The 24,996-nt window shown below is 42.1% G+C and overlaps 1 long non-coding RNA gene across 1 annotated transcript; it reads right to left on the bottom strand.

The window, feature by feature from the left end:
- Positions 1 to 19,179: 19,179 nt before the first annotated feature.
- Positions 19,180 to 23,650, bottom strand: LOC138918718 (uncharacterized). The gene is made up of 2 exons (XR_011428419.1): positions 23,518 to 23,650; positions 19,180 to 19,803 (listed from the first exon to the last, which is right to left on the bottom strand). It is a non-coding gene; the product is annotated as an uncharacterized lncRNA (long non-coding RNA).
- Positions 23,651 to 24,996: the final 1,346 nt, after the last annotated feature.

Here is a 24,996-nt window from a genome sequence, read left to right as displayed (position 1 = left end):
AGGAGAAAGGAAGTCCAAGGGAGCACATAGTCTTCCTAGAGGTAGGAGATGGTAGGGACCATGTCAATTCTCATACCTACCACTCCCTCCACACACTATGACCAAGTAGCAAAATGACAACAAGATTTATATTTTCAGATCCCTTCGCATCTCTGGTTATATGAAACCAATTGCTTCTGTTTCTTTATCTAACATTTATTAAATTGTGAGTCCATGAAATGACGCTGTATGAATTGATCCTATATATAAACTGAGTGTACATCACTTGAGTAACCGAGTATCGGAGAACAGATGGTGGGTCTGAGGATGAGAGAGTTTCCTCGTCTGAAAGCTCCACTCTTTGCAACTGCTTTGCCCCCTGCAGCAGGACTGACTTGTTCCAGGTAATCTATATTTATCAATAGAGCACTAACATTGTAAAAATAAGGCAATTATACTCCAGTGACAGACCTAAATATTATGTCACTATATGAAGCAAGTGGCATTATTAGTCATTTCTTCAGATATGATTTGCTTTATAAAAGCCGCTTTTCAAGGCGTTGGAACTCAGCAGGGACTCTTTGTCAACAATCTGCCGTTTCTAGCTAAATTAAGTAATCATCTGGCTACTATATTTAGAAAGCTGTGCAGGCTACAGAACGTATAGACAGCTCTAAATGATGCGTTTCTCTTCAGGGGACACCATTACACGGGAGCAGAGGAGCATCTGATTTTAAGAGAAAATGGGCTGGTTTCTATTAGACCCATAGAATGATACGAACACTATAAAGAAGTCACTGATATCTCCCAGAAGGTCCAAGTGCGACCAGATTGCTTATGAAAACAATGTCGAATATCTTGCAGTTTTCCTTGAAGAGAGCTCTGCAATTTTAAATTCTTTCTCCTCCCTTCTTCTCCCCTAAGCAAAAGTTTTAAAAGAGCTCCCCTCAGAGTCTTTCAGAACCCCTCCTATGATAGAAGGCACTCTATGCCCACAGACCAGGGCTTCATTATTTTAAACCATTGCGGTGACTTTGGAAATGATGGCAGCTCTGGTTTACTGTGCACTTACTATGTCCTAGGAATAATAGGTATTTTACATATATTATTTCATTAAGTAAATGAGGTGAAAGTGTATAGATAAATGTGTGTGTGTGTAGTGCCTACTGTGTTTAGGATATACATATAAGGTATATATTTTTATCCCTGATTTATAAATAAGGAAACCAATGCTCAGAAAATAAGCAACTTGCCAAATATCTCACAGATGTGAGAGACAGAGCCGGGTCTGGCTACTTCTGAGGCCACTCTTACTGCCACACATGGCTGCCTCCTAAATAATGAACCCTGCTGTTGTGTTTGCCCTACTTCCTTAATCCACATCCCGCTCCTCCAGGATCTCCAAACTCTTCTTGCCTTCCTTCTACCCCTGCCCATGGAAATGGGCTAAAATATGGCAACTGCTTTCAGAAGATGTCCTGAGTTCTCTGAAAAAAACAAAACAGAATTCCATGAGAATTAGTGAACAGGACAAGAACAGCAGATGGTCTGGGACCTCCAGGACGCCCACTGTCTGACTTCCGGTAGGCCTGTTCTGCTTCACGGGCCCTGATGCTCCTGAAGACAGGTTTATTTTCGTGCATGTGCTCGCCCTCTGCTGTGACAAAAAAGACCCCAGTACTCAGTGGTTTACAAGCACTCCTTGCAGGAAGGAGTGTGGAGAGTGTTAGGTAGCCAGGGGTGGGCCTGAAGACCACCACACAGCAAGTGTAGATCTCAAACTTCCAGGCTTTCCTTTCTACCTGATCTACTCAGTGGTCAGCAAGAATTTGACTATGATATGCTGTAGGATATGAGAGAGAGAGTCAGGGAAAGAGATTGGGAGGAAGAGGGAGAGAGACAGGGAGATGGAGAGAGAGAGAGAAAGAGAGAGAGAGAGAGAGAGAGAGAGAGAGAGAGAGAGAGTCTCCTGCTTGGAGTTCATTGAACTTCTTTTACCCAAGAGTTCATAGTTTTAATCAAATTTGGAATTTTTTAGCCATTATCTATTAAAATAAATTACTGTTCCACTTCTTTTCTCTCCTCTTCTGGGATTCTAATCATATGTATTATAAATTGCTTAATATTATCCTGCAAGTCACTCCTGCTCTGTTTTTTGTTTGGTTGGTTTTCAGTGATTTTTCTCTGTAAATTTCAGTTTGTTTAGATTCTGTCCCTATGTCTTCAAGTTCACTGATCTTTTCTTCTTCAGTGACTAATCTTATGTTAATTCCACACACTAAATTTTTCTTTTTAGATACTGTATTTTTAATCTCTAGAAGTTTCATTTGATTCTTTTTGTCTTTCATTCTCTCCTCATTATGTTCATGCTTTTAACTACTTGAACATATTTGTTATAGCTGTTTTAGTATTCTTTTCTGCTAATTCTATCTATAGAACTAGTCTGTACGTATTGACTGGTTTTTCTCCTGGTTATGGGTTACGTTTTCCTGCTTTATGGCATGTCTGATGATTTTTTAAATTGGATTACAGATGTTATGAATGTTAGGTTTTTGAATGTCTTGATTTTTGTTTGTTTCCCTTTAAAGAACATCAGGCTTTATTTTGGTAAGCAATGAAGGTACTTGCTTTTCAGCTTGATACCTTCCAGATGTGTTTTTTAGCTTTGCCATCACACATCTTCTTTAGTTTTATTCCAGTGGTTGTTCAGTCTTACTTTTAAGGCATGACCCCCTGTGTCTCCACTGAATGCCCTGGGTGACCAGTGAGGACTCTCCACTCTGGCTGGCTGGATTTTAAACCTCTCCCTGCCCTTGCGAATGTTCAAGTCCCTGATTGTATTTTTGCCTTGCCTCGTGGACCTTCACCCCATGCACACACAACCTAATAATCAGCAAAGAGTTAAGGGCTCGTCCATGAAAATTTATGTAGCTCTATTCCTGCATAGCGCCCTCTTCTCCAGAATTGTGACCTGCAACTTCCAAGCTCCTGAGCCTCCCATTCTCCTTCTCTTTAATTCAGTGAGCCTCTTGTGCACTACTTGGAATTCTGCTTCCTGGGCTGTGGTCTGGAAAAAAGCAGAAACCAGGGTGATAGTGGGGCTCATACTATTTGTTTCCCATCTCTCAGGAGTCACAGCCTCGGTCCAGTGTCTGAAAATAGTTGTTTCACAGAATTTGTCCAGTTTTCTACATTTATGGTGGAAAGGTAAATCTGGTCCTAATGCCTCCATCCTGGAAAGAAACAGAAGTTCAAGGAATTTTTAAAAATTTGAAAGTTATCATAACATTTCCCAAATGTATTTGGCCATGCAACATTTTTTACAGATTAGCTATTCGTATCTTAAGAAATCGGTCTTCCTTGGAATACTTTTGGAAAACTTTGGTTTAAGGAACATGATCTTTAGAGTAGATATAGGAGTATGTTTGGTGTCAGGATGATTACATGGGCTTAGCACATTCCTAATATAGTTGTTTTTCTCCCAATATTTCATCTTTCAGTAAGTTTGGTACCGTCTATTCTTTGTATTTATGATGATTTAATTTTTTGAATTAGGCTTTGTTACTACTTGTAGTTAAGTATCCCACAGTGCTTAAATAATTTAGTTACCAGGGGAAATGACGCTGCAAAATTCCTTTCAATGTTTAAGCCAAAAATTAATATAATCAATTTCTCATTCAATACTCTAAACCTCCAGTTACTTGACCAGCAAGAAGTTTATCATTTTTAGGCTTTCCGTCCCACAAATATGTCAAAGAATATTCAGGGGTGCTTGCATGGGTGGCCCAAATGTCCCCAAATTCACCAACTGCTAGATCGCATTATTTTGCCCAGGAGTGGAATGTGGAAGACTGTGCCATATGCGATCACAGTTACTATCTCCAGCTCTGGGGGTCTGAAGTCTCCATGACACCCCGGCTTCCTCACAGGGCTGCAAGCTGATTTGCCTTTCAGCTGTCAGAGCTTATCCCACTGTCTTCCTTTGGTCACTCTTTTCAACAGCACTTTAGCAATGATTTTTAAGTAAGAAATTACAATTTAAAATCAATAAAAGAGTTCTTTGAGGGTCAGGCAGAACCTCTAGACGTAGACAAGGAGAAGCTGGAACAATGATTTGCTGAAGCTATTGGAAACTTTGACTCAATTTAATAACCATTCATTAAGCATGTAGTATGTGCAAGATAAAATATCTTTAAGAAGTCCTCTCAATAGTGATCTCCAATGATGTGAGGACCAACAAGATGCAATCAGGCCAGCATCTCATGGGATACTTCCGCCATCTCAGTCAGAACTCTCTAATATCTTTTTTCCTGAGGAAAATCTTTATTTTTGAGATTTATTAAATGATACTGTGACTTGTAGAAGGTTCAAGGGTAGGATCTGTTCAATACCAAATATTAACACATGAATGAAATTCTCAAGCTAAAATCATTCCAGCTGCAATGTTCCTTGTAGAGGAAATGAAAAGGGAGGCAGAGGAAAGGGGGAAACGGTTTAGTAAGTTAACAAGTTCAGATCGACGAGATGAGTAAAACCGCAGTACTTAAGGACAGACGTAAGACAGAAAGAGAAATTCAAGGTTCATCTAAACATATGTGAATAAGTGCGAGTGTGTGAAAATCCAAGCTGAAGTCATCTATTTCCATGAGAAAAAAAAAGAAAAACAAACAAAAAACGCTTCTCCATTTCACTAATAGCCTCATGTTTCCCAGTTTTTTCTTAAGTAGAAAAATATGGTTTCAGGTAGAATGAGCCACTTGCACACATAAATGGTTCAGAAAACATCTATAAACTCTTCATCAATCCATAGTCTTTCCATGTGTAGTTTTGTAAGTCTAGTTTCATCAGATATAAGTACCTAAAACCTAGTAAGTACTTCATAAATAGTTTAACGAATGAATATGTATTCCCGACAACAATAATGTAGTGTACCATGTGGCTAAAAATCAAATCAGTATAATCTCGCTTTCTTGGTTACATAGATCTCAGGCGTCTTTTTTTTTTTTTAAAGATTGGCCCTGAGCTAACATTTGTTGCCAGTCTTGTCTTTTTCCTTCTTCTTCTTCTCCCCAGAGCCCCCAGGACATAGGTGTATACTGTAGCTGTGGGTCGTCTTGGTTGTGCTCTGGGACGCCACGTCAGCGTGGCCTGACGAGCGGTGCCATGTCCGTGCCCAGGATCCGAACCGGTGAAACCCTGGGCCGCCAAAGCGGAGCGTGCAAAATTAACCACTTGGTCGTGGGGCCGGCCACTCGTGTGTCTTTGAGGATTAAAACACTCACGTTATGCAATAGTACCACTTTCCTTGGAAAATCTGAAAGAGTAGATTACTTATGCTTCAAAATAGAAGTATGATCAAATTGACTAGGCGTTAATGAGCGTGCGTAACTGATTGTTCTTTATATTTACCCCGACTCTTTTGAAAGCATTGCTTTCTGCTCACACAGATAATGTCATTTGAGACACTTGGCATCTGGGACTCATGTGAAAACCAACCTTTGCTTGGGAACAGAACCCGTTATTTGTGATTTTGCCTCATGGCGTTGTGGACTACATAATGCCTTTGGTCAATGTTGTCACCTCATCTTTAGTTACTATTCGTTATACTGCCTTGTTTTTACTTCTCTTTTACCACCTTCCAAAATTCAATATTTAACAGTTAAACTTCCTAGCACAAGTAAGGGCCTCGATGTGTGCGTGCAGCAAGGCTTCCCCCCGATACTCATTACCCTGCCCAGTGGCAGCTGTTTACGCCTCTATTTTGACACCTTCTTCACGTGTCCTCTGAGAAGGTGCGATGCCTCGACATTGACTTCTGTCCTTCACAGACCTAACTGATGACCCGCCTTATCAGTCAATAGAGATGATGTGCATTTGACGTGCATTGATGAAACTGCTGCAGGAGCCAATTCCAGAAAACCAATACTATTCTTGTAGAGCAGTGTCCTGTCACTAGTTGATGAGATGATTCAGTATTTCTAATAAAATATTGATTATTTATAGGGTTTTTGGGGATAGCTAATGTCAATAATCTTCACATGGGGTGCCTGTTAATAATGCCAATTCGGGGATCCCATTCTCAGAGATTCTAACACACCTTGCATATGGCCCAGGAATCTGCATTTTAACAAGCACTTTCAGGGTACAGGCGGTGCCTGGATCGCGCTTTGAGACACACTGATCTGTACAACCTCAGACGTTAACAAGGAAGTACACCATTGGGCCAGATCTGAAAATTCTATTTTTTAAAAGTGCATTCTTCATTTTACAAATAGGGAAACAAGATATTGCACTCTGATTTTTATCAACAGATATTAATTGAATTAAGCATCACTTCAACTTTACTAGCTGACATTCTATCTAGTTCAACTTTGAAATACTGTTACCCTAAAGAGGATCTCCATCACTTTTACGTGATGGTTTGACCTTGATAAAACACTACGCAGCACAGATAGCATGCCCTAGGATAAGACAATGTTTTCTAACTAAGAGACAACTGAGCAGAGGAAGAAATGGATTTGCTTTCCTACTTAAACCAAATCTGGAACTTTGTCCCGTTTTGTTTGTAACTAAAATATAACCATCGAAGCTTCATCAAATCTGTCAAATATGAGCCAAAGATACACTTGACCTGAAGTGAAATATCAAAAATTTTTAAACATTTAACTCCTAGTGTGTATTAGTAGGAAACCAAGTTGAGCAGAACCCATTAATGTCACAGTGATCGGTTACCAATGGAAATAAATAATTCATGATGAAGGGAATTAGTCTAATTAGCAGGCAGTTTGAGTCCTTTGATAAAACCCAGCTCTAATTCCGTGAAGGGCAGGAAGTGCTGTCATCAGTCAGCCCTGAAAAGATTAGCATCTATTATGAATGAGGTTCGACACCCCAGCGAAGTCATGTGTGTCCTGGAGACAAACTTAATATGTTCCAGAATGGGACACAGTTTGTCTCACCAACACATCACGATTCCTACCAGGCTATTGTATGTAATAACAAGCAAAGATCAGCGCTCCGTCCTGTCACTCGCTCCACTGTCCGTCATTCTGACAACTGTGCAAATACATTCTCCATGCAAAGTAGAGAGTGTGCCCTGAATACTTGTAAAATTGCACAAGATGTCAAAGAAAATCTGTATTACTTTCTCACTCACCAAAACAAACACACAGAACCAAATGTCAGCCCTGAAACTGACGGTTTCAAAGATGGTGGGCAATATAGGATGTCAGGCTTGGTGGATACACATTTCATTTTAAAAACTGTTGTCAGCTTTCCCCGGAAATGTGCCTCCCTCCATCTCTCTCTCTAGATATTGAAGTTACAAGATCAATCACAGGCTTCCAGCTTTTGCAACTGCGGATAATGGAAATGAGGATCCTAAGAACATAGCTGCTGGAATACCAAACTAACATGTGAAGGAAAACAAGAAGAAAAGTTTGTTTGTTTTTTATTACAGTATGCAATGGCTTGGATCCTCGGGATGGCTCAGTTCTAGGAAGATTTGTAGTTTCTGAATCATACGTGGCCTGATGTATCTAAAGATGTTGACTGTTCCACACTGTGCAAGCCCCACATTATTTTGCAGCCCACAAGCTGACTCGGCATCAGCTGTGTTTCCATTTTTACTTATGAGCCTTTTGAAATTACATGTTTCCATTTTGCAATTTGATGTAATAATGATATAACTCCAAATTTGTAAGTTATTGTATTGCTTGTTTTCATTGTGTAAAATTAATTGCTTCATTTATTTATGTCATTAAGAAGGGGGGTAACATTTTGCACATTTTATCATTTGCTGTAATAATTAACATGCCAATAACACCACAGACGCCTTGGAAACAGGACGGATCAAGCCGGAAAGTCTGACTAGCATATAACATGGCAGCCCTTGTTATTAGGAGGGCTGCTTCCCAAAAGTGTGGTGAAGAAGGTAACGTGATGTGAGTATTAATAATCCTGATGAGCATATACCGACTTGTGGGAATGGGTACGTTTAGTCAATACAAGAAGTGCTTTTACAGAAGCAAGATAACATTGTTCTCAAAAACTGTAATCCAGCTGTCCAAACACAGTCGAAATAAGCATTGATATTGTGGACTTACACGGGCTGCACAAACTTGATGTTGACAACTTAGATTTGAAAAAATACTTTGGTAAATATTTGGTAGATGTTCTTTATAACTAGCTGTTACAAATGGGGGTTAAATATTGGCTCTATCTTTCTTTCCAACGTATCTATAAACTAGAAAGCAGAATCAAAATCTCACAGCTTTGTGTTTTATGTATTCAGCATCAGAGCAGTTTTGCAGGGGAGTAGGGAGAACCTTTACAGATCCTCGAAATCTTAAGCACGTAGTGTACACCTCCTGTCATGACCAGTTACGTATACATACGTCTCTTGAAGGCAGGAACCGTTCCTCCTTGCTCTTTGTATCTGCTCCTCCTTCTACCAGTCTCAAACAGAGGGAAAACAACATAGTTGGTGCTGAGTGAATGTTACCTGAATGAATGGCCAGTACATACTAACCAAGGTGCAGCCGCCAGTCAAGTGTTTCTGTATATTCCTAGTCAGAGAAGATGGCAAAATAAAGTACAGAATGGTAACAATCCACGTGTATCTCAGAACACACCTACTGCCCAGAGTCTCATGATTTTGTGATGGCTAGTCCTTCCAGCTCCCAGAGCTGGGTGTCTACAGCTTGTTTCTGAGTCCTGGATGCAGAGTCCTGTTCTGACAGCATCTGTCTGCTGAGCCTGTGCCCAGGATTCCCTTGGGTCCTGCTGGGAGCTCCGAGTCCACAGAGAAGAAAAGCCTTCCAAGCGAGACCCTAACCGCTCTCAAAAGTCTCTGCACGGAGATCTCTAGAAGACTGAAGGTATTCTGAGGGCATTAGGCAATAAAAAAGTTTTCTTTCAGAATCCAGAACATTAATCCAAGTCTCATGTCTCCTTAGAATTCAGTTCTCTTTAGCTGGCTGATATTTAAGTCAATACTGTACCCCCCTTGCCAGAGCAAACAGTTCAAACATTCTAGGGAAGTTGGCTGCTTGAATCCAGTAAAAATCACTAATTTAGATTAATTGCAAAAACCCTCTCCAAATTAGTGAAGAATGCTAAATACGGAATTTAAAAAAAAAATTGGAGTTATTCTTTTTAAGAAGTATGAACTAGCCTGAATGGGCTCAGAGAACTCAGAGTATCTGAATCAAGAACCCAGTAACGCAGATATGCAATTAATATGTCATTTGTTTGTAAATAATAATTCTAAATCAGGGACTTTTAACTGAAGAGAGTCTAATGAAAGCTGTAGCCTTTCTTTCCAGAAAAACACACAAATGTCCATACAAATGAAGTTTCGGCACAATTTCTTTAGGACATCTAAGGTAGTCTCTGTCTTCTTAGGTTTATTTACGCAGTTATTTCTTTATGGGACAAAAGTGTATCTCAGTTCTAGTACCTAAAGAAATTACTACCAATTCTGAGTAACTGGAGCCCGAATTGATCAGTTTTTAACTTTAGTTCCCACCTCTCTTTTTCTATAATTCTATTTTACCCTCTGCTAAGAGTTCTGAATTCACTTTATTTTACAAAAAGAGATTCCAAAGTGCAGAATACATGTAATAGATGTCCACCAGTGACGAGAGACGGAACGAGGGAGATGTTGAGAACTAATTCTTTTCATTATTACATACAATGACAGATTTGGATAATTGCCTTCTCAATGTTAATTTTCTCCTTTCTTGCTAACATAACTCCCATTTTATTTGAGGGTTAAAAAAGAACTCTATCTCACAGCCTCTCTTGCAGCTAGAAAGGCAGGCATATCAAATCACGGCCAGAAGAAGCTTCCGGGAGGAAGATCTTGACAAGGGCTCAGTGGTTTGCTCACTTCACTCTTTTGCCCTTTGCCAGAATGCAAAGATGATGCCTGGAGGCCTAGGACCCATCTGACAGCCACGGGGACAAAAGCCACACACTAAAGATGGCTGAGCCGAAATACAGATGGGGAGTGAGGCAATCGTGACGCCAGCCCTGAACTGACTTATCTCTACATTTCATGTTACATGACAAAAATCAAACCTCTCTTTTGCTTAAGCTAGTGTTTAGTTGGGTTTTCTTTTCTTTGCAGCTGAACCTACATCCTAACTGATGTATCCACATCCACTCAACCAACCATGATGAAGCTGGGTTCTGTTGACTTCCAGCGCAGTGCTTCTCAAACTTGAACGTGCTTATAATTCACCTGAGAATGTCACTAAAATGCGGATTCTGCTTCAGAGGGCTTGGGATGGGGCTCAAGAGCCTGCATTTCTAAACTCCCAGGTGAGGGTGAGTCTACTGGTCTGTGGATCACCCTTGGAGGAGCAAGGTCCTAGAGGATGTATAAATTGAATGCAAATCTCATCCATATGTGATTGTCTTTTTCTTCGGAAGAGGGCCTATTATTTTCATCAGATTCTCAAAGGGGTCTGTCAAACAAAAAGATTTAAAACAGATATTGTATGAGCTTAATGGGGGACAAATGAAACAGGCCAAGATGGTCCTCAGGGTCAATTCCCCATCCCCAAGGGTCTTTGGGGAAAAGAGCAGGTAAGCTATGAACTGTGTATTCTCTATTTGCCCCCAGTCCCTACCCAGCTCCATTCCTCACCCTTCTTTGCCCTTCTCTTGGCTCTGGGCGGAGGACTCTGTGAAGTCCATCACCTGGACTTTCTTATCAGCTGCTTCTGGTTGGGTTTGGCCAGTGGAGGCACCAGGAGGGAATCAAAGGCCTGGAGAAGAGACAGATGGGGTTTTCTCCCCCTACCCCATCCCGGGAGTCATATCTCTGAGTCACGTCTCTGGCAGTAATTCTGTCTTTCCACAACTACAGCTTCTCCGGGCAGCCTCTGCCCTCACGGGGCTCTGGCAATGGCAATCTTCCCTCACCTCTTCAGCCCCAGGGGTAGTTCCTACTGTGGCTAGTCTCCGAGTACCTCAATATCCCTTGCCCACTCACACCTCTAAGGTAGTCCCTTTATATAAGTCTCTTTTCCTGAACCTTCTGGAATGGATTCCACTTCCTGCTAGACACTGAATAATGTATCCGGCAACTGCTCTCTGAGTCAGTAGGCCAGTGGTCACCTACTTCTCTCTCCAGAACTCCAAACTGTTTGCCACTATCACACCTCTCTGCCCTTAAGACTCCCCTCCTATGGTTTGCTGTGCTCCCCAGTGGGATGAGGTGGGAAGTGAGCAGCAGCACCCCCCCCAACACACACATTGCTCAGAGACTCTGTCAGCCCTACCTTCTCCCTCCCCACGATCCTATCACCTATAAGATTTTATATATATATATATATTTTGGGGGGTTGGGAGGAGATTAACCCTGAGCTAACATCCGCCACCAATCCTCCTATTTTTGCTGAGAAAGATTGGCCCTGAGCTAACCCATCTTCTTCTGTTTTTTAGATGTGGGATGCCCACAGCGTGGTCTGGTAAGCAGTGCGTAGGTCTGTGCCAGAATCCGAACCCCTGAACCCTGGGCCGCCGAAGTGGAGATCGCAAACCTTAACAGCTGCACCACTGGGCTGGCCCCTAAGATTTGTTTAAAAACACAAAAAAGCAGACTCCTTAGCAGAGGTCAAGATCCCTTTCCAGCCTCATTTTCAACTTCTCTCCCATTCGTGTCCTGCCTGGATTCACACTGACCCATCTGATGCTCAATAAATGCTTCTTGCTGTTTCAAGCTTCTAAACCTTTTTACTTGCTGTTCCTTCTTCCCAGAAGGGGCCTCTCACTCCTTAGTTACCCAGAAAATTCCTGCTTGGACTTTAAAATTCTGCCAGATGTCACTCCCAGGCACAGTTAGTTCAGCCATTCTGTCAATCTATCTTTCGTGCTTTCAGAACATTCTGTATATGGTTCCTTCTGCCCGTCACTCAGGATATTGTAATTTGTTTGTTTATAGGTCTGTCTTCTCCATTTGCCTGAGCACACTGAGGCCACAAACGAAAGCTTATTCAACTCCATCTCCCCAGAGCCTGACACATGTTAATGCCCTTTCCCTACAGGAGGAGGGAAAGGAGTAAAGAGGGATGGAGAACCCTTGGGAATGTTTGCATCTATTTTATCAGCCTATCTTCTCCTAGGGAAGCAAGAGAAGCAGCGCCCCACCCCCATCCTCCTAGAGTCTTTATGTTCATGTTAAATTTTGTGTGTGTGTTCAACCTCGGAAAGATAGGAAGGGCTAAGACCAAATCCCCAAATAGTCATATAAGCAAGACTGACTCTTAAGGCAAGACGCTGCTCAGTGATGAGAGATACAACAGGAAGGATGATTAAGGGCTCAGGCGCAACCCATTTCTATCATTCCCCTGGAAATTCATCAAATGACCTATGGTTTTTTGTTGTTTCCACAATAATTGTTTTTTTACCTTCGTGTATTATTTATTCTTCATGAGTCCCCTGACTTATACAATATAAGCTGATGAGAAGCAGGAAAAACTATGGGTGTCTTATGGAAATTCATTTAGTATTCAGAATGGTGCCCTAAAAGATAGCCAGAGAGGATGAAATAGCTTCAATAATTGCCATCTTGTCTCCCTCCCTGCCAATAACCCAGCGTCCTTATCCTTACTTTGCATACTTCCATGCTTGACCCATATGCGCTGTGTCTTTATGAACCAAACATAAAAACTCTAATATTCATCTGCCTCGTTCTGTATCTCTTTTGTTTCTCCCCCTGCTTCATCTCCCCTGCAAAATCTCTGACAACAATAAAGCAATGTGTTGCTGCAGCTAAGGACGCACAAGTAACATTCACCGCTAAATCTGCATTACTTACAGGGAAAGCTTTTGTTCGTCTTTATGAAGTGTGTGTAAAGGCCCCTAGTGATTCAGACCCTGTTGGTTATTAATCATGTTGTTTTGTATCATTCTCCCTGTTGTGCACAGCAATGTAAGTGACATCTGTCTCAAAGCTAATTGTCAATATCTTCTTTAGAACCTCCGTGTTAATCCTACCGCCTTCGCTTGCTCACAGACAAGTGTCAGATTCCCCAGATTGCCACTCCCCAGAAAGTCTCTTACCAGGACTGTTGGCTTTTGTATGGACCACAAACCATACGCCAAGTTTAGAGTCTTGTAACTCAAGAATAGTGTCTATCAGTCTTGTAACATGCTTATTGCTCAAGCAATGAACTTAAGGAAACAAGCACTTGTTTCCATTTTCCTCCTTCAGAGAGCAATTAAAAGAGGAAGAGGTAGCAGTTGCTTTCCAATTCTCAAGCAAGCTCATTGACTACCAATTCAGTTCTAAGAGCATCTTGTCCTGTCCCCTGGGAATTTTTCACTCACCATTTAGAAATAATCTTACTTTGATGTTAACATTGTGTTAGAAGAGTAGGGTTTTTCCACCATTCTAAACATAGAAAGGAACGAATTCTGCCAAGGAATTTATTTGGACTCAAAATAAAAGAGAGGCCTGTCACCCAGATTTGGGTTCTAGTTAGGAGCTATTGAAAGAAAGGAATGTGGAGGAGGATATGCTTTTCTTCCCTCTGTGGTTGTTTCTCATACGGTCTCCTTATTCTGAAGTGTACTGCATGTGGCAGCAGCTGCTCTCTGCCCCCCAATATCACTTTTCCTGTTCTCTCTTCACATCAGAGAACCTCTCATTTTTGATGCACCTTTCATTTTCTCACCTAGAGAAAAAAGACATTTCTCATCCTCTCTTGCAGGTAAAGATGGCCACGCGAGTAAGTTCTGGCCAATGAGATGTGAGCGGAACTGGTGAATGCAATTTACAGACTAAGCCCTTAAAAAGAAAGAGCATGTCCTTCCCTCTTTCTCTACATTGGCTAGATGTAGAAGTAGGCCATCACGGACATGCTGGTGAAGGCAATGTACAATGAAAGGTGGACCAGTAAGATAGAAGGCGCCTGGGCCCCTGACTTACCTCTGTGCTCCTCAGATACTGCAATGTTTGGGGTCCCTCGATTAGGGATTAAAGTTACTACTTCCTACCTTACCAACAATAAGCCTCTTTCCTTGCTGCCTGCCCTGCTAATTTCCTTACTACTAATGGAAAAATAACACCTTACATCATAATTTTTCAATTCCTTCCTAATATTTTGCCTTTTTAGAACTTTACATTACAATGAAATTTGTTATCCCTATTTTACAAATGAGGAAACCAAGACAAAGTGACTTACTTTCAGCATTGGTATTACCATTCATTGGAGGTACAGAAAGGATCCAAGAATCAAGACTCAAAATCCAAGGATACCAAGAGGTGAGGAGCCCCAGAAATACACTGGCTCTTCACAGTGGCATATGTCCCTGTGAGCCTTGAGTTGGCAGGAGATTTCTGGTACCTGTGACTGGCCACTTCCTCATTGACACTGCTGGGGTTCCTAGAGATTCTTCCTGGAGCCCTCCGGCACCTGCCTCCCTCTGGCAGGTGTCCAATGCCCTCAGCCTGACCTTCCTGCATTAGCACTCCTCTATCTCCTCGTGGTGGGGCAGGGCCGGGGCTCCATTCCAGACGCCAGCATTGTCATCCTGATAAATAGCTGGCAGCGACAGGGTTGCTCCGCTTCTGTGTTAAATGTTTACTATTCCTTGCAGAGCTGAACTGCAGTTACTTTACCGGTTTCCCTTGCCAGAGAGATACCCTTGGATGCCTTCCCTGAAGCAAGGGGTCAGTGAGTACTCGGTCCAAGATCTGCTTCCTTCGATATGTCTTGATGGTCAAACCAGCAGAAAGCTGAAGGCCCTCATGGGCCAAGAGGTGCTTGTGGTTAGGAGTTCACACCTGCAGATTTAACGAATGAGAAGCGTCAAATGCTTTTCTGGCCTTGAGGGAAATTGTGTAGTTTGACTTTGGAACATCCCACATCACCTTTCTGCCCTCTGGACTCTTGTCTAGCCCCTTTCTTCTTCATCAGGTGGTCAACTGGCTTTTGACGCTCCTGAGGCAGAGAAAAGTCTGACAAAATGTAGGGCCCTGCACAGAGTCAGTGCACAAGAAGCTTATGGTACCTGTAATAACATAAACTAATTCCTATTAAAGTGCTAGTGAATGCATATGTTAGCCCCTCAGAGCACTGGTAATATTTTTAAAGTATCCAAACCCAAGAGTAATAACCATAATAATAGAAATTTGGGGCATGTGGTAACTAAATGGGGAAAACATTTTGGCTTAGCTGCAGGCAGGAGGAGAAGAGACTAGTGCGTGTGACTCACGTGTTAAAATGCAGATTCTGGTTCGTGGATCTGGGGCTGTGGCCTGGCTTCTGCATTTCTGACAAGCTCCACAGTGATGGCGATGCTGCAGGTCCGTGGACCCTGATTTGAGTAGCAGGGATAAGAGGACTTTCATAACATGCCACATTGGCAATAATCTATCTGTTGATCCTCTTCTGCTCATAACAACACAGAAACACAGCTATAATTCTGACCAATCTCTAAGTTCAAATGAGTTGTCGCATTTTATGCCTCCTTAGGAAGCTAAAATGAAAAAGAATTGCTATTACTGGGGGTTGAGGAGAGTCTTCTTAGCAGATTAGACTCTTCAGTGAGTCCAGGACTCAGCTACCTATTTGAGATAACTCCAAATTACTGAGTGTCTGGCATGGAAAAACAACCACCTCCCTGGGTAGGTCCACGTTAGAGTCTGAAGGGACTGGTGAGGTCAGAAAACCTTTACTGCAGATTTTCCAAAAAGCAAACTCTGAGATGGAGATCAGCAAGAAGGATAGTTAATAGACAGTGTTCTTGGGGTCAACATCCTTGGATGGGAGGAAGCAGGACTGGGCAGCAGACATTGAGCTGTCTCATTGATACAGGCACAAGGAAGTCCTTAGTCACCAGGAGCCCTGAAACTGGGAGGGCCCTTCAGAGTTGTCCCAAGTGGAACCAGGGGTCCAGGCCTTTCTATCCTTGTGTTGATCAGTCATTGGATACAGGTTGACCCTGAGAAGAGCATGACCTTGAGCAAGGCAGTTTTCTTCTGCAGAGAGCTGATAGCTGTCGAGAAGATGGTAGAATAAGGTTTTTATTCCTGAAGGGGGATCTGAGTGGTACATCACTCTGTCCACCACAATCTGTCCTCTGGAGGCTCCCAGGATCTTACGAAAGATTTATATGTTCTTCAGAGCTAGAAGCCGATAGCTGATGCTATCAATTGCCCTTTGAACAGCTAATGCCCACTCATCTTCTTCCCTGTTTTCAAAACCTCAATTTTATTCACTCTCTGCCGAGCAGCCATGTCCTTCAGGATGGACAGGCTCCAGCCTCTTCATGGTGGCCTTATTCTCCTTACCAGTAATGGTTTCAACACAGTAAAAGGGCACAATTCTGGCCAATGAGGTTTGAGCAGAAGTCTGATGTGGGCTTCTGAAAAAGCTTTTCTCACTCTTAAGAATTTGAGGGAATGTCCCTTCTTCTGTCTCTTCCTCTGCTCAATGTTATTATGTCTACATGTGATGGCTGGAACTGCAGCAGCCATCTTGCAGGCCGTGAAGGTAAAGGCCTAAAGACAAAAGCCAGATGGTAGAACATAAAGGTGGAAAGAACCTGGATGTTTGATAGTGTCACTGAGCCACTGCACTATTCTACTCTGGAACTGCCTCTTCTGAACTTCTCATTATGTGAACTAGCAAATGTCCTTTATTTTTAACCACTGCAGTTTTTTAAAAATTATATGCAATTGAAACATCTGGACAAATTCAATGCTCCATCAATACTTATTGAAGGAATAATTGAGTGAATGAATGTCGAAGGGCTCAACCACCTCGTGTGAAGCAGAGTGGCACAGATTTCATCACTTGCATAGTTTCATTCTGTTCTGTGTGGATTTGGAGCAGAGGAATACAAGGAAAGAGAAAGAGATGGAAAGAGTTGTTGAACTTAGGACAGAGGAATTCTGGTTGTTTATAGCAGGGCTGGATTTAGAAAGTCTCTGCAAAGACACATGGAAAAAGTATGTGCCAACTGCAGTCCAGCTGCTCTGGAGGGGGTGGTGTGCTGATGGAGGACGTGAATCACACCTCGAGGAAGCATAGCAACCCTCAAACCTCATCTGGTAATGCTGTGCACTTAATGTGAATTATATCTTAGAAATAGCCCTGCATTTGGCAGTCACTAAGCCTCATGCCAGCTACTTTGTCTTTCATTCTATAATTAAACAGGATTCCTTTTCTTGCGTTTGGAGCTTGCAGGAACTCCATCTTTTGACTAATTCACCTTCAAATCAGTACTGTGTCTTGATGTATTATAGCAATAGGCAGCACCACGTGTGTAATCCATCATAGCAGTCAGCTGTTGCTGGGCTCCCAGCACAGAGAAACTGGGCCAGCTGTTGTTCTGACACATCAGAGCAATGCATCACCCAAGCCTAGGACACCAATGATCTATTACTCCAAGATGGCACTGTCCAGAATAGAGATAGCCCTGGGGCACATGGAGCATCACGCAAGCTTGACAGAGACCTACTTGGGGCTGGGAAAGACTTTTCTAACACTGAGTGGTTTGAAATAGATTGGTTTCCCAGACCCAGGTCAGCAGTTTTAATAAGGGGGTGCAGAAGCATTCACACGATTGCTGTTATTGATCAAACTCAGAACATCAGTTTCTTAGTAATGTATCTCTGAAAAATCCAAGCCATCCCTGACAGCGTTTTATGTATCTTCATCTTTATTGTTGATGATTGGAATTGTATATATGCAAATCTTTGAAGTCAGCAAATGATAGAGGCCACCCGTCCAACATCGGGGCCCCTAGTTGGGTATGTGTAAAAAGGAACTGTTTAAAGATTGACAGCTGAGAATTTGCCGAAACCATCTACTTCTAGTGTGCTTTCTTTTCCTCAATTGAACTCTTGCATTAGTATCTGCTTTGCCTTGGTGCCCAGGAGCACAACAAAGTTACTGGAGTCACTGACATGAAATACTTAGGAGAGGATAGCTACCCCTCGACCAGGCTCTCCCTTTCTCCAGCCTTGCCCATACTGGCCTGTCTGAACAGGGAATTGACCCAGAAAATGGAAAGGATTGAAAATGAGTTATAAAAACTCGAAACCATTGACTCTCAGATAGTTTCCACGTCATTTATAAAGAGGCCAAGTGTCTTTAAGCAATTCCTCAGTTCCTCCAGCATCTTTAAGAAGCCATCAGTCTAGTGAAGCTATTTTCCTAGCAGTGACTCTAGTGGCGCAAAGTGGACCCCTTTGTACCTAAATCTCCCCACGTGCAATATGAGAAGTTATTCACCACTGTCGTGATCGAAAAGAGGTGACCGCCTAGAATTGGAGGAGACAGCACAGGCAATAGAATTTTTTTGGTAATATAACAATCCTACCTAGTTTTTTCCCTTTTTTTTTAACTGTGGTAAAATACACATAGCATAAAATTTACTATCTTAACCATTTTTAAGTGTACAGTTCAGCGGTTTTAAATACATTCATAATGTTGTACAACCATCACACCATCCACTTCCATAACTCTTCTCATCTTGTAAAACTGAAGCTCTATATCTCTTAAAAAATAACTCCCATTCTTCCCTCCCCTCAGTCCCTAGAAATCACCATTTTACCTTCTGTCTCTATGACTTTGACTACTCCGAGTACCTCATGGAAGTGGAATGATGTAATATTTATCTTTTTTGTGATTGACATTTCAGTTAGCATAATGTCCTCAAGGTTCATTCATGCCATAGCATATGTCAGAATGTCCTTCCCTTCTGAGGCTGAATAATCTTCCATTGCATGTATACACCACATTTCATTCATTCATCTGTCAGTGGACACTTGGGGTGCTTCCACGCTTTAGCTATTGTGAATAACGCTGCTATGAATATGGGTGTACAAATGTCTCGAGACCCTGCTTTCAGTTCTTTTGGGTATAGACTCAGAAATAGAATTGCTGGATCATATAGCAATTCTATTTTTAATTTTTTGAGGAGCGGCCTTTCTGTTTTCCATAGCAACTGTACCATGTTACGTTCTCACCAACAGTGCACAGGGGTTCCAATTTCTCTCCATCTTCCCCAACGCTTGTTATTTTCTGAGTTTTTTTGATAGTAGCCATCCTAATGTGTGTGAGGTGGTATCTCATTGTAGTTTTGATTTGCATTTCCCTAATGATTAGAATCCTATCTAACAGCAAAATTTTAATTTTGCGTGAAAAGGAAAGTTAGCCAAATAGTACAGAAAAGTTAGATTAGGAAAACTTTATTCTTTGCTGCTCTCCAAATGGCCAAAAAATAATGCCGATGATGATTTCTAGAAGTAAAACACCCAAAATAAAATTTGGGGCAGCTCGATGGAATGAAAATGTCTGGTTGGCAACTCTTCTTGAGGTTCATTCGCCCTGTCCAGGCCAGCTAGCGTGAGGTCTCCCTTGTTTACACAGGCACAGAATCAGCACTGTTCTCACCTCCCCACCAAGAAAAGAAGTATGGCGTCCAGGGGTGTTTATCCTTAGAAAAGCAGTGAAGGCTATATCTTTGACACAGATGTGGTAGGTGGGGTGACCAATTCCTCTCAATTTGCCGTGGATTTTCCTTGTGTTAGCACTGCAGTCTCTTGTCCTGGAAAACCCCTTCAGTGTTGGGCAAACTGGGACGGATGGTCACCCCAGCGGTAGATCCTCAGGAACTCACACTTGGGGGCAGTGTAATTAAGCCATAAACCAGGCCATTCTGTCTAACCCAAGACTTCTATTTCCTCCTGGGCGAATAAGAAATAAAATGTTATGTGGTGAAAGATACGACTGGAAGTAGGTTAAGAAATGGGTTTGCAGTAGGCACAGCTCTTCACAAAGGGCCTTCACATGGGCTCTAAGAGAGAAGAGAAAGGAATGGAACATTTATTAAGCAGCTATTTTAGGCACGTTACCTAACACATTCATATAATTCTCACTACCCTGAGGTGAATGTTATTAATACTATTTTTTACAGAGCTGGTTACTGAGTCAGGGAGGTCCAGTAACTTTCCTAAGGTCATATAAGTAATGAATAAGTAGAAAATTAGGGATCTGAGCAGAGGTCTTCCTGCTCCCTAGCACAACCTTAGAAGTAGATGGATGAGTGCGATTATAGGAGGGCCCCCTGCCCAGAGTAGACTGCTCTACTGCTCGTAATTCTCTCATTATAAAGTATATTTTCTTGGATTCAGAAAATCTTAACAGCTTCCAGTTGAAAAGCAAAGGTTCCTATAAAGAGAATTTGAAGGGTTAAAAGTATTATGAGCTAATATTTTTCTTGTTAGCCAATCTCCTTTTAGATGTTAAATGACAACCAGCTGAAAGCAGGACGTGAAGGCAGAGGTGCCTCATGTGGACGGGGTGTTGATCACGGAAACGGAGGACATCAAAGACCAACGTTGCTTCTCAAAGATAAATGAAAGTAATATCGAATGCTTTTCTTTTATTACAAAATAAAAGGGAATGGATTAGGAACTGCGAATAGAGTTCTGGTTATAGTTCTGGAACCACCCCTGGGTGGCTCTGGCCAGCCTCTGTTCCTCAGCCTTGACAGGAAGGAGCTAGAGCAAATAATGGTTATGAGCATTCCCGCCAGCCTAAAGCTGTGTAGTTCTACAGCAATGTGGTAGAAATTTAGATTCCTCAGAGACCAGTTTTCAGTCCTCACCTCACCCTTAAAAATTACCAGGATAGATACAAGATTTGCAACCTCCTTGATCCTGAAAGCAACAGTGTGACAGAGTGGAAAGGACCTGGGGTTGGGAGTCAGACCTGGGTTAAGACCCTTGCTGTGTTATTTGAAGCTGTAACTTTGAGCAAGTTCTGTGACCTCTTTAGATCATTTTATGCTCCCCTGTAAAAGAGCAATAAACCAACCAACTGGTAGTTTTGTCAGGAGCATCAAGTGAGGGAACATATGCATAACCCAAATTATAACGGCACAGGCCCTGTTGGCCACTGAGCTATAAGTTAACCCCTCAGGAAGCACTTCCCAGCCATTCCTAGCAGGGTCCCAGGCTGCCTCACCTGTGTGCAGAACAGGTCCCTTGCAGTCCTCTATGCTGGCCTCCCTGTCTGGCCTCCACTCTGATGTCTCAGTTGCCCATAACCTTGCTGTCCATGGCCGATGGCTGTCACCACTGCTTCTACTCTGATTAGAGGGGAATGGGGACTGGCTTTCTCCTTGACAATTTCACTCCAAGATGGGCCAGCTCTCTCCTAATTGCCCAGAGCACTGCAGAGACCAGGCCATAACCTTTGTCTAGGCTAAATTTATGGAAGTTTATGAAAAGGATTAATAAAAGGAAAACTCCAATGCAGAGAACATTAAAACGTCTCTCAGACCCACCCTGGGGTCTCTAAGAGGCCCCCTCACTGCCTCATTCCCATCTTCATTCCCAGTCTACCCCTTAAGGCCAGAAAACTCCAGACCTCTCCCTGCCTTTGGATGTGGACCAAACTGACCCCTGCCTTCAGAGAGAGAAACACTTGTCTTCCCTCTAGCTGTCTGAGATCTACCTCCAGTGGCCTGATTTGTTTTTCCCCCTCAGGATTAGCCTCTTCCTGGATGAATGGAGCATCTATTCCCTTGAGGGGAAACTCCTTCAACACCCACAGGGGTGTGGTCTAGCCTTGTGAAACAGCCGACTTCTCTATCTTTCCTAAAGTCCAGAGTAATGGGTTCTAGATAACGCTCTACAGCTGAGTACCTGTGGGGCATCACCATGCTTATCCCAGTTCCTCTCTTTGAATAATTTTTTAAATTGTTAGGTAAAATTTCACCCAGAATCACCTTATTACATGTATAAACTGTTACTGAACCTCTTAACCTCAAGTTCGTGTGCCTGATGTGCCATAAGCCAAACACTGAGACATCTGTGCTTGGAGACAGAGAAAGATTTATTGGAATTGGCCAAGATGAGAAGGCAGGAGCATGGGTTCTCTCAAACCCACCTTAACAAGAGAAGAAAGCAGGGGGTTTTACGGAGCTAAGGGGTGCGGCAGGAGGGCTTCAGAGAAACAAAGGGGAAATCCATGTTTCTCTCACTCCAGATAAGCCCCTGGGCAATCTGACTTCTGGGCATCAATGGCAGCTGGGTGGTGGTTATCTGGTGACCCTCAAGAGTTCTATTTATTCTGTAAAACAAGCTCATAAATCCTTGTGACCCTTGAGTTACCCCCCAGGTTAAACAGGAATACAGCAAATTGACAAGATTAACTCCTTTTCGTAACAAGGTCAAAGGTAATCTTATTGAATATTTACAGTAACCCTCAGGTATCCAGCTTCAAAACCATGACCCAAGGTCCATGTGAGGTGAACAAGACCCTTCTCTTGACCCATTGCTAAAACATGTCTCTCTCCAAGCACATCAGTTCTAGAGAATACTGCAGTCATGGAGCCCTGAACCACTGGGCATCTCTCCCACAGTGGGTCCCTCAGAAGAGCCATTGAGCTCGCCCACTTCTCCCACACGTTGTGCAGTCTGCCCCTCAACCCAGACCACACACTGGTGTCCCTGCCTACAAAGCAGGTCACCCCCCACCCCCAACCCCCACCCCACAGACCCTTCTGACCTTTCCCTGCTCCAACCACTTCTTGTTCATGGCCTGAGCACAATTTAAGGGAACAGAAGTGTATGCCTCCTTCATTAAATCCTCCAGATTTGATCTGAAGTAAAAATTACCTTCAGTTTAAAACTAACCATTCCACTTATGTGAGGTACCTAGAGTACTCAAATTCATAGAGACAGAAAGTAATGGAGGTTTCTAGAGCTGAAGGACAGGGCAACGGGGAACTGTTATTTAATGGATATGGAGTTATAGTTTGGGAAGATGGAAAAGTTCTAGAGATGGATGGTGACAATGGTTGTACAAACAATGCGAGTGTACTTAATGACACTGAACTGTACATATAAGTATGGTTAAAAAGGTAAATTTTATGTTATATATATTCTGCCACAATAAAAAAAAAAAAACTAGTCTATCATAGAAGAAAGACCTCAGACGTTTTCCAAGACTCTACTATCAATGGAATGTTTGTGTCCTCTCAGAATTCATACGTTGTTATCTAATCCCCAGGGCGATGATATTAGGAGGTGGGGGCCTTTGCGAGGTGATTAGGTCATGAGGGTGGAGCCCTCATGGATGGGATCTGTGGCCTTACAAAAGAGACCCCAGAGACCTCCCTCACCCCTTCTGCTATGTGAGCACAGCAAGAAGACAGCTGTATAGGAAGCAGGGAGCGGGCTTCAGACACGGAAGGAATCTGTCTGCACCTTGACCTTGAACTTCCCAGCTTCCAGAACTGTGAGAAACAAATGTTTGTGATTTAAGCCCCTCAGTCTATGGCACTTTTATTATTGCAGCCCTAATGGACCTAGACAAACTCACTCCTTGATTTCATTGTAACGAGCCATCCCTCTCACTCTGAATGCTAAGAGCAGGGAAAAGTGGAGAAGGAAACAAGAAACATAGCTCCTGCTCTGGAGGAGCTTACAATCTGGGGCAGAGAGGATATTTGCTTATAAAACAGATAAGAAAATGCATGCAGGGAAAAGTGGGCACGCACCTCTGAGTTGTGTGGTGTTCCCAACACTGCATGTGGACCCAGCAGGAAGGAGGTGAAGTCCTGCACGTGCTTCACGGGAAAATGGTTTCTCCATCAGAACAGAAGGAGGCCCTTAGTGCTTCCCCACGTCTGAAGACAAAGCATTGTAATGGTTAACAGCCTGGCATCAAACTGCCTAAATTACAATAAGCCATTAACTTAATCTCTCTGTGCCTCAGTTTCTCCATCTTTGAAGTGGGAAAAATAATAGTATCTATCTCATAGGATCGCAGCATGAAGCATGAGAAGTGACTAGACCTCACTTAGCAAATAATCAGTACTTAATAAATGTTACTGGCTATTATTTCTGGCTCTGCCCCTCCACCCCTTTCCAAGTGAAGAGCAAATTAAACTTGAAGTTTAGTCTTATATGTCTGCTTTCTGAAGCTTGTTTTTTCCTTGGACTTTCAAACTTTCTCCCTGAGCAGTGGTTTTGCCAGACATACAGATCAGAAGACTTTATGCTCTTCGCGGTTACTTTGAAAATTTCCTAGAAAATCTTTTTTTTCAACCAAAGAAATTTTGACATACAAAGAGTAACATTAATATGCAAATCAGCATACTGTAAAACTCATCTTGGTGCCTCAGAGGCAGTATTTTTATAAATACAGAAACATAATTATGCATCCTCTAGAGGACTAAAAATAATTATACAAATTTACAACAAAGCCCAAGGCTGTGTTTCCTTTTAACTGACTGTTTTTAATATCATTTAAATCTTGTTAGAACTTAATTACCAAATCTCTCTTGTAATAATTCAGGTGGAAGATTTAAAGTCTAAACTTGCCATTCAGAAAACAAAACCTCATCAGAGAAACAAAGACTTCGAGGCCCTGATTGCCCACAGAGGACAATAGAAGAAAGTCAGGATGGAGCCATGTGGGCCCGAGACGGGGAGGCCCACTAAGAGAAAACATTAATATTAAAATATGAGCCATGTTAGTTTTTCAACCTACCATTTCTTGGAAGGATAAGATTACATATAATGATCATTATGGATTATAAACCCAACTAACCATTTCTACCTCTTCTTTAGTTTTCCTCTATACTTTCCTCATCTTTTTCAAATTAAGGTAAATATAATTTGCGGGCAACATTTTTTAAATAGTGAATTAATTATCCTTTCCAAAGTCTATCCAGAACATGTGTGTGTGTGTATGTGTGTTTCAGATCTAAAGACTGGCTTATGTTAGTGCAGAAAAGAACAAACAGCAAAGTGATGAGGAATGGTCCAATTTACACTCTGTCTTAAAGGCAATTATTTATTAGCATTTAGAGAAAATGGGCCCCTTATTATGAAATAAAAGGCATAAGAAACTCAAACCCTTGAAATTTAAACATATTTTCATTTACCACTAGTTAATAACCATTTCTAGGACTTACAGTTCCTTGGAAAATTAATTTAGTCAGCTTATGCTATAAAGGATAATAATTTGTGAG

This window comes from Equus caballus, chromosome 18, assembly GCF_041296265.1.
Source record: "Equus caballus isolate H_3958 breed thoroughbred chromosome 18, TB-T2T, whole genome shotgun sequence".
NCBI classification, from domain to species: domain Eukaryota; kingdom Metazoa; phylum Chordata; class Mammalia; order Perissodactyla; family Equidae; genus Equus; species Equus caballus.
Note: the sequence above shows the minus strand (reverse complement) of the source record. Positions and strands in the feature narration are given on the sequence as shown.